The following is a 16,108-nucleotide window of genomic DNA, read 5'->3' as shown; positions in this document are numbered from 1 at the left end:
AGTTATTCCCTAGGATTTTCCTGGAGACAACTGGGCCATTGCAAATAAGGACAGTTTTATTCTTCTAGACGTGTGTGCCTTTTTCTGTTTTGCGCTGCCTGGTGTCTTTGGAGCAGACTGATCATTGTCTCAAAACGTTCTCTTTTGTCAGGGGCTTTTCTCACTGCACCTGTTCCTGCTTCCGGGCTCTTGGGTTTACGTTCCCTGGCCTAACGCAAGGAGGCAAACAGAAAGGCCGGGGAGTTCGCCCTTGGGTTTTCAGGGACCCCTCCGCCCCTACCTGGTCTCCCTGTACTGACACACTTTCCGAGAGTGCTTATGTGCATTTCACATTTAATCCCCAGATTTTGTACCTGTGTTTAATGGGAGGAACAGAGGGCAAACAGGTATTCCACCTTCCCAGAAGCACCCTTTGATTTTTAACAATATTTTGAACATCTCACTCTTTGATATATATGTCACAGGCCCCATTCAGTTAGGAGAAAAGATTTTTTTCTTTTTTTTTCAAGTTACAACGACCACAACGGAAACAACTTACAGTTGCTTAGGAAATGACACCTCCAGGCTTGTCTACCATAGATTGGGACTCAGCGAGGCTGGCCTGCCCCAAACTCATTTGCTTGAAGGACAGATGCTTTTCTCGGAGAAGAAAACCAGCTTGTGGAAAGAGCTACGGGCTCAGTTCTGTTCGGACCTTAGGTGGCCAGAGGAGGCGAGACGCTGGTTACAGCAAGGAATTTACGTCCAGGGGGATTTTCTTTCCCGTGAAGCCCTCAGGACCCTGCCTGAGAGTTTTGGATGAGGCTGTGGGGCCAAGCGGAAAGAACCCAGTTCCGGCTGCGTAAAACAAACATGTGGCCAACGTCCCCCAAAAGACTGAAAGATGCTGTCTTCTCCACGTGGTCACAGGACATTAAACTACTTTGAGGACCGATGCTGGCTCCTTCCCGTGTGAGCTTGGAAGGAGAGTCTGGAGCTGTTCTGTGACCATCGGGCAGAACCGCGTGATGACAGACGATGACAGGAGCAAGGGCCTGGTTGGTTTGCATGTGAAGACGCACTCTCCATTCTGGGCAAGCTTATTCTGATTCCCCTAAATCCCTCACAGTGCCAACGCGGCCTGTGATTGCTCAGGGCACGTTTGTCATTGGACTTCTGTTCCTTTCACTGTCCTGTGCTGTTGCTTATCTCTCCTGCGCCCCACGTTAGATCAGTCCGTTCCAACTTAGCGTTTTGGGGTCCAGCTTTTTAGACACCGCTTTCCTGACTACACTGCTTGTATTTCTAAAGGTGGCTTCCCATTGTTAGAGCTAATATTTCTCCACGTTTTAATTCGCACCATTTCTTCCCACGCCGCAAACCCTCTGTTTCTCTTTTCAGTAGAGATGCTGTCGTTTCAGACAGGACTTTCGTCACCTGGCAGAGTCCCCCTGCTTCCGGTCACCTCCGCCGCATGCCTTGGGCCAGGCGGACCTTCCAGCCCACCCTCTGGTGTCTGCCAGGTGTTTATTTACAGATGTGTTTCTGGAAAAACAAAATAGGAAGTTTGCTACTCCCTGGGCTGCTCCGGATGCCCAAGGGCAGGATTGGGCGAAATATTCGTTGTCCATCTATCAAACCTCTTCTGCTCCCGGCTCTGTTCGTAGGGAGCTTCGTGGCAGCGTCTGTAGCTCCTCGGGCACAACCTACCGCCAGACGCTTCTGTTCTGCGTGGCCCGGATTCCATGACCAGAAAGAGCGCTTGGTTGGAAACGGTTGGAATGGAGCTTTGGGAGAGCAACAGTGTGGCCTCCGGAGGGGGGAGGTGTTTGCGAGGTGTGCAACTCACACTCCCGCACCGCGGGCCGGGCTTCCCTGCGAGGAGCGCCGCCGTGGTCTCGCTTTGTGGTGGTGACGTGCTGTGTTTTCATTTGCACGTCAAGCACGGCCTGCTGTTTGCATTCCCCAGCCCACGGTCACCCGCCTGGTCTGGGCGCCTCACCGGCTGCGGATCAGAACCGCTTCCGAGAGACCCCGGCATAAGATCGCCCCTCGAGGCTCCAGTCTACCTCCGAACCGAGAAAGCTGACATCTCAGTGACTGGAAAGGCTTGCCAGATTCGGGCAAAGCCCTCCCCGCCCAGCTTATTTTTCAGCGCTGTCGACTTTCACTTCTTTTGTGCCCTCACGCGTGTTTTAGAGGAGATTTGGACGCCCTGCGTCCAGGAGCTGCGAGCCAGGGCCTCGTTTAGGTAGTTACCTGCCACCCTCCCCTGAGTCCCTTCCGGCCTCGGTTGCCACACACTTACGTGGCAATTTTGTTGGTAGGAGGTGGTGAAACCAAACAGGAGCGAAGGCCCCACAAGAAGCTGACACGGGAACAGAACCGGGAAGCACTTAAAGCTGTCCTCGGGCCTGGCTCAGTCAGTTACGTGTCTGACCCTCGATTTCAGCTCAGATCACAATCTCATGGTTTGTGAGTTCATGCCCCATGTCAGGCTCTGTGCTGACAGCTTAGAGCCTGCTTGGGCTCCTCTCTCTCCCTCTGTCTTTCTGCACCTCCCTTCTCACACATGTGCTCTCTCTCTGTCTTTCTCACACATACACACACACACACACACACACACACACACACATGCACAATACATAAACCTAAAAAAAAAATGCTGTCCTGGGGTCAATGTTAGAACAAAAATGGTGGGGAAGGGAATTAGCCACGCACCATCTTCCCCTGCATCCACGGGTTTGGTACATGCCGCTAATTTCATAAGGCCAAGTATGAGCCGGTCGGGGTGCCACAGTTTTAACAATTAAATGGCAAGGTGGCACCCGGTATTGTGCCCCACTATGTTGGGGGTGCATTAGCAGCAAATTATTCTGGGAGGTGAGGGCAAACAAACATCACCTGCAGGTACAACCAAGGACACCACCGTCCTCGGATATCAGGGCCGAGCGAGGCCTTGGGGAGTCACGAAGCGGGCAAGCCCTCCGCCTCTCCAACTGGGGCTCTCTCCACCTGCTCTCGGCCACAAGACGCCTGGATGCCCGGAAGCCACGCTCCGGTGCTCGGGGAGAGCAGGAGGATCAGGGCCCAGAGCGAGTGACTGCGTGCGATCCTCACTATGCAAATGCAGGATCCCTGCTTTGGGTTCAAGGTCTCTGGGCATTAAGACAGGGAAGATGCTCTGCCTCCCCCGGGGGCTCTCTAGCCAGGTCTCGGGGTCCGTGCCTCCCCTATGTCCACCAGTAGGGATGGCCCTGGGGCAAAACACGTGTGAGACTGACCGATCTGGTCTGCTTCCTTCCTTGGGGTCACGACCCTGTCCTCTGGCACATCACAAATAATTCTAGAACCGTCTCTGGGATCAGAGCATTTGCCATCCTTCTCACGGGCTGTGTGTTTTCACAGTGGGCGCCTGCCGTGGAGGACCTTGCTCACTGGAGACAACATTCCGGAGCAGGTGAATCTTTGGGACGGGTCTCGGACTCTATCCCGACAGGAATTTTTCACGTCTGGGGAAAACTCTGGTCCGAGGAAGTTTGTAATTACTGCTACTGGTCTTTCAACTGACGCTGAATTTGTTAAATTTGGGGTAAACAACGTTGTTAACGTCCAGAATAACATTACCCTTCAACTAACAGTTCATTTTATAATCCAATAAAAAAACAACAACACTATTAAAACTTCCACTGTATTGCCACGAAAACAAACCTAAACCCACAAAGTTAACACATCTGACTCTCTAAGACCTTCACTCACCTACCTAGCATCTAACAAACAAAACCTTTCTTAATTACTCAAGCCGCTCTTATAATGCTAAGAAATCACCCTTATAAACATGACAGACCGCTTTGAACACCTTAAAGGCAGAGCCAGCACGGAAGAGAGCCCTGGTCCCCGAGATGCTGCCACACCTGTAGGTCGCGTCCCACCGCAGGATGGGGCTGCCACCTCTATTCTTCATCCACGCTACCAGGGGACCCTCGCCCCAACCAAGGAGGGAGAGGCCCCCGGAGCCACTGGGACAACACAGGCGGTGGGCTGAGGTTCAGCGCCTGAGACTTGTAAGAAAAAAAAAAGAAAAAAAAAAGTCCAGGACTATTTACCCTAAACTGGCTTTTGTGGGATTTAGCTCTCATGTACGACGGGACGTGATTTCTTCCAACATCACACACTATCTTCTTCCATTCTTTACCCTTTTATTTTCTGGAAGCACTTACAAACATCTTATCATAACCTCTTTCTTTTTTTAAAAAATGTTTTTATTTATTTTTGAGAGAGGGAGAGAACTCGGAGAGAGAGGGAGACACAGAATCGGAAGCAGGCTCCAGGCTCCGAGCTGTCAGCACAGAGCCCGAAGTGGGGCTCAGGCTCACGAACCGTGAGATCATGACCTAAGCCGAAGTCGGACGCTCAACCGACGGAGCCACCCAGGCGCTCCCATAACCCCTTCCTTAACGCTGTTTCTTGACTAAGATGATGCCCCTCCTCACCGTGGCAGTGGCTGGCCAGCTCGTCATCACAGGACACCCACATTGCTTCATTCTCTTGCAGCCAGGTGGCCGGTGTGGCCACGTGAGCACCTCCCACCTGGATGCGAGCGGAATGGATGTGTTTATATCCAGCACCAAGGGAATGTCACACGGAAGCTGACAAAACAGCGTCAGCCCGGCCCCTCGCGTGACCGTGGGGACAGAGCTGCCTCGTCCACCTGAAACCCGCTGTGACTGATACGTGAGAAAGAAAGACACTTTTTGTAGTTTAGTTGAACTCCCCGGAACCTGGGGGATTATCTCTCACTGCCACGTAGTCTGCTCTAACTAACGCGCACACTCGGAACGGCGTTCAACTAGATTTGCCTTGATGGGTCTAGACGTTCACCAAAACCTTAATGCGGTGTGCGCGTGGCTTGGGTTGACCAAGAGGCAGAATTTCTACAGATTAGAAGTCCTGAGCACCAGCTCTTCAGGGTATCTGGTCATTGTTGAGCTTTTACTATCTCATCATTCCCGGCATTAGTGTTTTCTTTGTATTGCTTAAATGATTTGACCTTGGAGGAGGACTAAGTAGGTCTTTTGCCCGTTCCAGGATTTATACCAGATGTCTTTCAAGCCACTCTTAATCCTGGCGATAAAAAGAGGTCTAGTCTCAACTTGATGCTTTCTGCCTATTGAAATACCAAAAGTCCTTTCCAGAACACTGTAATTTTTTTTTTTTTAGTGGAAACAAACATCAGAGTACTTTACCCGCCCGCAGGTAGTGACTGACATCCCCCCTCAGTCATTATAGAGGCAAAGCTAGAAATGACATATGTTTAAAAGGACGTGAGTTCACATTCATGTTTCCATTTGAACACCACACTTCCTAAGTTTTACTTGTCTTGTCCTCCCACCAGATATTTTGAATGAATTTATCCCGTTTCCTGAGCCTCTTTTGCAGATGACATCCTCCTAGTAAATTTAAATATAACACATTTATGGGCTGCCATAAGAAAACACGCATTTAAATTATAGTAAGTGTCTAAAACTTCTAAAACATAATTGGAGGCCCCACCCTTGGTTTTTGGATCCAGGGTGACCCCTTTTACTCTCTCAGCCTCGATAAATTTCTCCGCCTCTTGTTCTATAATCATTTCTTGATTAGAACCACCAGAGGTAAGGGGCGCCTGGGTGGCGCAGTCGGTTAAGCATCCGACTTCAGCCAGGTCACGATCTCGCGGTCCGTGAGTTCGAGCCCCGTGTCGGGCTCTGGGCTGATGGCTCAGAGCCTGGAGCCTGTTTCCGATTCTGTGTCTCCCTCTCTCTCTGCCCCTCCCCCGTTCATGCTCTGTCTCTCTCTGTCCCAAAAATAAATAAACGTTGAAAAAAAATTAAAAAAAAGAACCACCAGAGACTCTGTTATGTCCCTCCAAAATTTTTCAGCAAAAGTCTCCAAATTCCCCTCGCTAAACAGGGACAAAGTCATTACTACACATTTGTGAGGATTTCTCTGGGAATACGCGCAGTGCTAAAAATGCAAAGTATATTTCCAGAGATTTCAAAAACTCATCAGAACCTGAACGGTTGCCATTCTTAAAATCACTTTTAAAATATGAAGCCTTGTGCTTGGGTTATTGAAAGGAGGTTGTAGGAAGTGATTGCCCGTCTGCCAAGATTGTATAGTGTGGATGCCGTTTTCTGTTTTACACGTTCCCATCCCAGAACGATGGGTTCTTGGAGGGAGCACGATGTATCACAAAAACCAGAAAGAACATGGCGCCATGAGATTGATGCTCTCATTTGGGGGACTTTACCAGGGACATTTGTGACAAGTCAATAAAAAAAGAAACTTTCTCGCTCGAAGCCACCAGCTCTTTCTTCCTTTTCTCATTTAGGTTGCTAGTAACCATCAATAGAAAAACCACAGGAGGAGTCCCTGGGTGGCCAGTTGGTGAAACATCTGACTCTTGATTTCCACTAAGGTCATGATCTCATGATTCATGAGATTGAGTCTCTGTGCTGACGCTCTCCCAAGACCCTGCTTGGGATTCTCTCTCTCCCTCAATCTCTCTGACACTCTCCCGCCTGCCTTTAAAAACAAATAAATAAACTTTAAAAATAAAAGAATGCAAAATCACAGGAATGTGGACCAAACATACCAATTTCAGTTCGAGGTCTCTATGTGCCAGTGCAAAATGTGTGGTAATAAAATGGAAGCAACACACTAACTCAAACAAGTGAGTCAAATGTAAGGGGATCTCTGATATCTGTCGAATATTACAGGGGGAATTTAAACAAGGAGTGCATTTCCGACAGAAGGGGATTGGAACTAGTACTGCATATTTGGAACACAGTCCCTTCTCTTTACACCCACTTTTGAGGGTAGAAAGAAAGAGAAGTTATTAGAGCAAAGGACAAGAATCTGGTTCCTTGGCCAGTGGAGATATGGGTCATGCTTTGTTTACAGGTGAAAATCCGGCCCAGAAACAGGATTTATTAATGGGGAGAGGGGAACTTGAAGCGGGACTCATGACAGAATAGTATTTGGCAGAAAGTCCTGTTGAGCCGCCTACTCTCTGCGGTGATAATCTTTTTCTCGCATACAGTAGTTGAGAAGTGAAGGAAATTTCTATCTTGTACGTACGTCTCATGTTGAAGAAGATCTGAACAGTACCGAGGAGTATCTTCATGCCCCATTCTTCTTGTGTACTGTAAATCTTAAGGAAGCAGGTTTCAAATATTTCACAAAAACAGTAAGCGTGACTCCACGAGTGGGTCTGAGAAGGCTTGCCCAGGACAAATCAAAGACTCTCGGAATTTAAGGACTCCGTCTGTTTGGAAACACACACGCATGCGCTGGCCATCACTGCTATTCTTATGGGAAGAGTGAGAGGCAGGCGTGATGCTCATGCCACACACAGGTAAGGACAGCTACTGGGCTGTTTCTATGATCACACCCCTGGAGGAAATGGATTCGCCCAGTATAGTGCGCTGTCCGGTAGAAGAAACAAAACAAATCAAGAAGCGTTCATAACGTTGAGGTATTAAAAATACTGGGAGTTCTGTCATTGGCCACCAGACTTTATTGTGTATTTCTCATTTCTTCCTGCATGAGAATTACAGTTGGTAGCAGAGTCAGCCTGGAATCTGCACCTACTGTTACAGAAATGGACCTCGAGCAGCGTGAGAATGGCCCGGGTTAGTGGTATAGGTCATGGCAAGGACTAGAAGATACAGATAAAGCTGTGATCGGGAGAGCCTTCATGCAAACGTTGTTTCTGTCCTCCTTCCAAGTATAACCCATTGTCCCTAGTGCATCCTCCTGCGTGAAAGTGTCCCATGACGTCATATAACCTAACTGCACACGCTGCCTTTTGACTTCCAAGCTTCCCTTGTGACTGCCTGTCGTTTCTCACTAATCTGACCCAGATCGTTTTCCCTTTGGGGCAGTCAGTAAATCATGCAAGTGTATCCAACACGGATACACTCAAAATTCAAAAGGAGGAGTTTCCAGCATCGTCTCTCCACCGGCCACTGAAACATGACAAACTCCACGTATGCCTGGGTGCACGTACGTTCCTACCCACACCCGGCTCTTTTGGTGGGCATCTGTAGAGGCTAGACCTCTTTCTTGATTTTCTTGCTTATCTTTCTTTCCTGGCTGTGGTCTATATATTTTCCATTTCTTTCATCTTTCAAAGTGATGTTCAGGCTTTTGATGAAGCATTTTTCCCCTAACGCTCTTCCTTTGATTCATGTCCATGCCTTCGCTTTCTCTGTAGCCTGTAACCTCTATTAACAAGATATTTCCGGCACAAAAAGTAATTCCTACTGGCAGCAGACTGATGAAATGTGAATAGAAATTAAAGCTTCATTTTCCTCCACTTAGGAATCTTGCTCTTCTGTAAATATAAGGCAATCGGTGATCAAGTGGCTTGCCAGACGACCTCCCTATTTATTAAATGTTTCAGAAATGTTAGAGCCAATCCTGAAAAACATTCGAGAAGAGCACAGTTAAGGACAAATGGATTTTTGGGGGTCTGGCTAATTTTCTACTTTTCGGTAATTTCTTTTCAGATTTAACCCCACTCTGCCAAGACTTTCATAAGCTTCCTGTTTCTGTAGGAAACCGTGTGAGGTTTGCTTCGTTTTAGAACGGGGGCCCACAGCAGCTTCCACGAGATGAGCCACGAAATGCAGAGCGGTGGGCGCTGAAGCAGGGCTGTGAATAATAATCGATCAGGCCTTCACCGGTACCTTCGCTCTCTGAAGTAACCATACCTAAATCCAAAATGAGCCAAAAGGAAAAAAGAGAGTTTGAGTAGGGACGACCAATCCATACCACACACACATATTTCTGTGGACCACAGTACCTTAATTTCTAATCCTTGAGTATTATCGCTGACTGGTCTCTTCTCTCCTGGTGGTCTGCCTCGGGCTTCACTCTGGGTCTGATTCTATATAAGGCAACTCATCAGGGCGACACATAGGCAGCTTCCGGCCATAGATTCAACCTTCAGGTAGAAGGAAAGCAGAAGGGGCTATGTTCACCCTTGAGGTTGGGCAGGCAGTTCTGAGTTATGGAAGCTTGGATTCTCATAAGCTACTGGTTGAACGCTCGCGCTGGGATGGGCTCCCCAGGCATGCTGCTTTTGGCTGTCTCCCTCTGGAGTGGCAATATGAAGCCCAGTAAGGCCGTCGTGTTGGTAGGATCAGGGAAGAGATACTCGCTCTGCTTCCCTCACTCAACTAGCTGTAGACATTACAGAGACAAAATTAGGCACCTCCCACATGTCGCTGCAGAGAAAGTATTGTGCCTACCATGCTGTCGGGACTTAGACTCATGATTACGGCATTCATACGCTTCAAAAATTTCTTATGCTTATTTATTTATTTTTGAGAGAGAGAGAGAGAGACAGAGAGACAGAGAGAGACAGAGAGAGTGTGCACAAGCAGGGGAGGGGCAGAGAGAAGGAGAGACAGAATCCCAAGCAGGCTCTGAACCACCAGTGCAGAGCCTGATGCAGGGCTCGAACTCACGAAACCTGAGCCGAGATCAAGAGTCAGATGCTTAACCGACCGTGCCACTCAGGCACCCCAGCATTCACACACTCTCAAATCTGTCCCTGTTTCGATGCCACCCCAGTACGCCGTGTCTTACCTAGACCCAAATCCTTAGGATCTCCATCACATACTCTTAAAGTATCGAATGTTTTAACATGACCAAGGGCTCAATTCCTAGCAAGATTCTCAAACATGCCTAATACACTCTCCAACCCTGAAGAAGACATTAACTTTACACGTTATATCTCGGTTTTAATTGATTCCAGTGTCTCTTGCTAAGACCATGTTTGATAAGACCGTGATCAATGACTACGAAGATTTAGATGTTCTTTGTTATGTTTACTCTTTTATTTCTTCTGCCTTCCAAATGGTCTGGGGTGTCCTTCAGTGATGTTGCTTTAGTGGTCCTTCTATATCCTTGTGGGGTTAAACGGTGTCATCGTTTCTGTTGGGTCTACCGTCTACTGTCAGCTCAGTGTCCTGCTACGTCAGGACAGCTTGATCCCCAACTTGTCCACGTTGTGCCCTCTGTGACAATAAGATTGGGACATCGTAAATTAAAATGGTTGTTCAAAGTTTGTAACGGCAATACATGACCGTCTCCTCTCAGTCTCTTTAGTTTGAGATATTTGTGACGGATTAAGTTCGAGGGCCAAGTTGTCAGACCACTGAATAGTATTTATAAGAACAATTACGGCTAAATTTTTTGTGACTTTTCTGCATATTATTATTATTATTTTTTTTAAATGGGTTGATTTGCCTATCTCCTTCAGTCTATCAGGAGTATCTATTGTCTCTGCCCATCAAAAGTCTCGGTTTTTCGGGGCACCAGGGTGGCTCAGTGGGTTAAGCATCTGACTCTTGATTTTGGCTCAGGTCATGATCTCACGGCTTGTGAGTTTGAGTCCTGCATCGGGCTCTCTGTTGACAGTGTAGAGCCTGCTTGGGATTCTCTCTCTCCCTCTCTCCCTGCCACCCCCCTGCTCGTGTTCTCTCTCTCTCTCTCTCTCTCTCCAAATAAATAAATGAACTTAAAAATAAAAAAATTAAAAATGATTAAAAAATTCTCAGCTTTTCATAATCACTAGTCTGGCCATTTTTTGTTTCCCTTTGGTGATAGAGTCTCTTCCTTTACCTCCTCTGTTTGCATGTTGGAGGCTGTTTGGTGTGTGGCCCGTATCTGCGGCTCGTATCCCTCTGTGTGGTCTGTTACTGTGTCTCATGAGGTTGCTTGTCCCTGTGACAGATGTTTCCATTATTCAAGTGCAGTAGAAGTCTGTCATCTTCCCAGCTAACAGCTTTCTCATTATCCTCACTAGACTCTGAGCTCTGTCAGGTCCAGGCTTTTAAGAATCTTAAAGTAGGGATTTATCCTAGTTTGTGTTGGTTGGCATACGATCGCTTCCCACCTATCCTTTTAACTTGTATGTATTTTTTCATTTTATCTTTTTTTTTTCATCATGACCAACGTACTCGTTAATCCCCATCCCGTATTTCCCGCATCTTCCACCCACCGCCCTCTGGGGACCATCAGTTTGACCTCGATAGTTAAGAGTTCTTTCTTGGTTTGTCTTGCCCTCTTTTTTATTTTTCGTTGCTCATTTGTTTCTTGAATTCCACATACGAATGGGATCATGTGGCATTTGTCTTTCTCTGACTAGCTTATTTCTCACAGTATTATACTCTCTTATATTTTGTATCCAATACATATTCCTCTAGGTTTTTAGTGCTCTGAGTGGTTTATTCAGTGGTTTATTTAGTGCTCTGAGTGGTGTCTTGGGGCACCTGGGTGGCTCAGTCAGTGAAACGTCCGACTTCAGCTCAGGTCATGATCTCACAGTTTGTGAGTTCGAGCCCCACATCGGACTGATAGCTCAGAGCCTTGAGCCTGCTTTGGATTCTGTGTCTCCCTCTCTGTCTACCCTCCCCCACTCACACTCTGTCTGTTTCTCTTTCTCAAAAATAAATAAACATTAAAAATTTAAAAAAAAAAAAAAAGGTAGTCTTGAGTGCTCCAATCAGAGTGGCTCTGTCCTGGAGAGGGGCCGCCTTTGTGTGTGTTTCAGTGAGAGTACCGTCCACACATAAATCAGATCATAATTTATATTCTACGTGTGAATCAGCGTGGGTCCGTGCTCTCCTTCCTAACTTCACAGATTATCATTTTGTCTCTCTGTGGTCTTCTCAAGCTTTAGCTATTTAGCTGTTGCCTAGAGTTTGACCCGTTTCTCTATCCCTGTAAACATCCCTGTCAGTTAGGGTTGTAACACACCCGAGATCTGTCTTTTGTCTGATTTTGGTCTGTCGTCTGATGTGAACCCTTCTGATGTGTTCAGTTCTCTTCTGCATCTTCTGCGGTCCTGGCTGTGCCCAGGACCAGTGTACAGAAGTTGGCCCTGTCGTCCACACCCTTGTCTCTGTTATGTCTTTCCGCTGAAGATACTGTGGCCACCGCACACACTGAGAGTCCCAACGCACGAACTCGAATGTTCTGCCTTACATTTCTTCCTGAACCAACTCCGTTTCCTAAACCCCCAACAGTATGAAGGAAATTATTCACTCATGCATTTATTAGTTACTTAGGACACACCAAGTGCCTTCTACTTGCACTGCCGGAAGTATGACTGTGACCCGGAGCCCCAGACAGCTCCTAGATCTTTCCTTGCATCAAGACCATCAATCCAATTGCTCCCACAGCTTCTTCTAATACTTTTTTTTTTTTTTTTTTTACATTTTACTTCTTAGCATCTTCATGGGTTTTAATTTTGTGTTGGGTGTAATGTAGGGATAGTGTTTTTCCCCTCACACGAGTAGGACATTGACAGAAGTCACTAATCATCTAATCCACATTGACGCGAGTATCACTTTCACAGCACATTTATGACATTATATGATTCGGGTTTTCAAAATTTCTCCACTAACATACACATAGATTCTTGTGCTTGAGAAGAATGTATTCCAGTTTAGGGCTGACTATAAACATGCTTGTAGTTTATAAGAGCAATATTTATGTTCAAGTATTTTAATTGTGTTGTTGACATCATCTCTGTATTTGCTTATTATTCCATGTATCTTATCTGTTCATTTCAGACCAAAGGAGTTATATCACCGAGTAGGATTGTCAATTTTTCATTTGCAATCTGAATTTCTGCCAGCTTTTATGTATTCTAAAGTTGCAGAGAAGTTCAAAGCTCCTGTAGGTACTGGCATATTGTAGTTTTTTATCAACATAAAATATCTCTCTATCCTTTTAAATGCTTTTCCCTCCCTTTCTTTTATTTCCCCTTATTGTTTGCTGTAGTCTAGTCTCTTGTAAACAAAATAGCTATTTGAAGAAATGTAATTATGCAATATCCGTCTTTGGGGAGATGTTATTCACCCTCTATATTTATCTTGAGTAAAGCTAAACACGGACTTGCCACTCTTCCCTTATTTTATTCTTTCTGTTTGTCATGCTTTCTTGTGTTTTTGTTTTTCCTTTACTGGATTTTATTGAATTAGGTTTTCTGAGTTATACTTGCATTTTGAAAAATACAGATACACTTAACATACAAATACATTTGATATCCGATTTTTAACTTTATAATCATGATCACCAAATTTTAAAACATACTCAGCTTGTATTTTCAGCATGTATTTTTCTCTAAAAACCTGCTGGTCTTCTATATTTATAATCTCTCTCTACATAATGTGAGCACCAAGGATGCCTTTACTTCTCCCAGGAGGCACTTCTCAAAATGACATCTCAAGGGCTGTAGTTTCTACTTGTTAGTATTTTGTGTATTTATTCACCGGCATTTAAATGCACGTTTACTGGGGCACCTGGGTGGCTCAGTCGGTTAAGCGTCCCACTTCGGCTCAGGTCACGATCTCGCGGTCCGTGAGTTCGAGCCCCGCGTCGGGCTCTGTGCTGACAGCTGAGAGCCTGGAGCCTGTTTCGGATTCTGTGTCTCCCTCTCTCTCTGCCCCTCCCCCGTTCATGCTCTGTCTCTCTCTGTCTCAAAAATAAATAAACATTAAAAAATTAAAAAAAAAATAAAGGCACATTTACTTAAATTCCTCAAAGGGTATCACACAGGAACTGTATGGCCACTTGTCACATTGCCATCTACATTGCTGCAATTTTGGACATTCAGGTCACAGTCGCTGACACACATGATTTCTGAGGGTCTGCAACAAAATTCTTCCTCTCATTTAAGATGGCTGCTTAATACTCATTTTAAATTGTGACTTGAACTAGTTTGCATCTTAAATCTGGCTATCTTTAGTTTTTTTTTTAAGTTTATTGTTTTGAGAGAGAAATAGAGACGGGGAGCAGAGGAGGAGCGGAGAGCGGAGGAGAGAGAGAGACAATCCCAAGCCGGCTCTGGACTGATGGTGCAGAGACTGATTCGGGACACCACCCCACAAACCACGAGATCATGATCTGAGATCAAGAGTTGGATGCTTAACCGACTGAGCCACCCAGGCCCCCCACCCCAAATCTGGCTTCTTTAAATTTACGCATAACATTTTGGGTTTTCTGACCCATGCATTATTCTTCTTCTCGCTTAATTCACAATTAAACCCTTATTCTCTAATCATGAGGAAGATTGTTTTCTCAAGGTCAACCATGAAATCGTGCCCTGTGTGTTTCCCATGGCTTCATTTGTTTGACAGAATCACGCTGACAAGCAGAACACAGTGAGACAGTGAAGAGTAGGGTTGGGGGAGATCAGGCCTCTGTGTCTATATGGGAAGTTAACAGTCAGACTTCCCACCAGAAGAAGGACAGTGAACTCTTAAGGCACGTGTCTTCTGAGACACCCTCAGAATTCTTAACTTGATCCGCCTGTAGACAAACCATGGTCGTGTATTCTATGCTTTACCTGCACTGGATTTCTATCAGCTAATGCATATCCAGATTATTTATAGGCAGCATTTATTATTTTATTGGTTAGTTACCATCAAATGGCACTAAATACGTTAAGACCTTATATCTGCAGCTATTAGATTTTCCCTTGGATGTAGCCATACACTCGGGGCCCGATATAATCATATATCAACTCAGTTTCATTTCCTGAATGGAAAAGAGTCCTCGATGGTCATAATGCCTGTGCTGGTTCATCTGGGCAGCTTTTTAAATTCCTGGAACTCGACGCTGTCTGGCAATAAATGTGTGTAAACAAAGATGATTTTCGATAGCCTTTTATTAACACCGAAGACCACTTCACTCTTTGATTTATCGTGTCACCCAACCAAGGAAACTCAAGTTGGCCTCCTCCTGTTAGTTTTCTAGATTGTAAGAATCAGGTTTCGATAGAGACAACCATGAATGCGCAGCCTCATATAATCGCCAGTTGACGGTTCAGTGAAATGAAGAGACCTTGGCACAAATCAGTTACCGTGATAAAATTGCCTAGAAAAACAGAAAAACAATCAAGCTTGCATTTGGTCATACACCTTACCTTTCTTACATGTAAGGATTCATTTATTTCTCAGATCATCTTAGGAGTTAGATCCTATTATTTTTATCACTTTTCATGTCAGAAAAAAGGGATGCAGGGCCAAGGTTGTACAGCCAGGAAGGGGAGGAGACAGGACCTGACCCCAGATGGGAGTCCTGTCCCTGTGGATGGATGTGCAAGGAATTTTCCCTAAGAAGGCCAAGAACCACATGTTCACAACCAAAGACATGTCAACTGAGTGACACAGCCAACATAGTGATAATTAAAAAGGAAAGAAAAATCTCCTTTCAAAAGCATGGAGGGGCACCTGGGTGGCTCAGTGGGTGAAGCATCTAACTGTTGATTTAGGCTCATGTCGTGATCTCATGGTTTGTGAAATCGAGCCCCAAGTTGGGCTCTGGGCTGACAGTGTGGAGCCTGCTTGAGATGCTCTCTCTCCTCCTCTCTCTGTCCCTCACTTGCTCTCTCTCTCTCTTTCAAAATAAATACACATTAAACAAATTTTAAAAAGAAGCATGGAGAAATGTTTTGATTTCTCACACGTACTTCTACTGACATAGTTTCATATAGTAAGGAAAGAGAAAACCAAATACGTTTGCAAGGTGGCACGTTGAGATAGTAGGATAGCTCCAAAAAAAAAAAAAAAAAAAAAAGGGAAAAATTAGTCAATATGACATATGTCATTGAGAGTCAAAATGAGAATGGGGCAGGGTCCCCTGTGCTCGGCAACATGGGTGTCGCTCCTAACCAAAGGAGAGGAATGCCAGTTGTGTGGTGAGAACAGGAGGCATGGGAGGGGGCAGGGGAGTGAGCATCAGGGAAGGGCCAGTGGTGCTCTGAGCACACGTGTCTTCTGAGAGCTTGGTGAACGAGTGGGAGCAGAGGACCGGGCTATGGACCAGTTAGGACCTTCAGGAAAGCATTCGAGGACGAGAAAGGTTAAAATCTGGCTTTACTATATCAACAGCCAAATGGTCCTTCAGTAATAATGGAGAGGCCAGTTTATGTTTAAGACTTCCAAACACTATACGAAAATTCTAAAGGTATAATATAATTTCAATTCCAGAAACAAGGAGAGAATAGAGGAAGAAAGAAAAAAATAAACATATTTGAAGTAATATGGACAGGAACATCCCCAAA

This window comes from Herpailurus yagouaroundi, unplaced genomic scaffold (genome assembly GCF_014898765.1).
Source record: "Herpailurus yagouaroundi ecotype Mexico unplaced genomic scaffold, PumYag 199, whole genome shotgun sequence".
NCBI classification, from domain to species: Eukaryota; Metazoa; Chordata; class Mammalia; order Carnivora; family Felidae; genus Herpailurus; species Herpailurus yagouaroundi.
The sequence above is the reverse complement of the archived record's forward strand: the minus strand, read 5'-3'. Positions refer to the sequence as shown.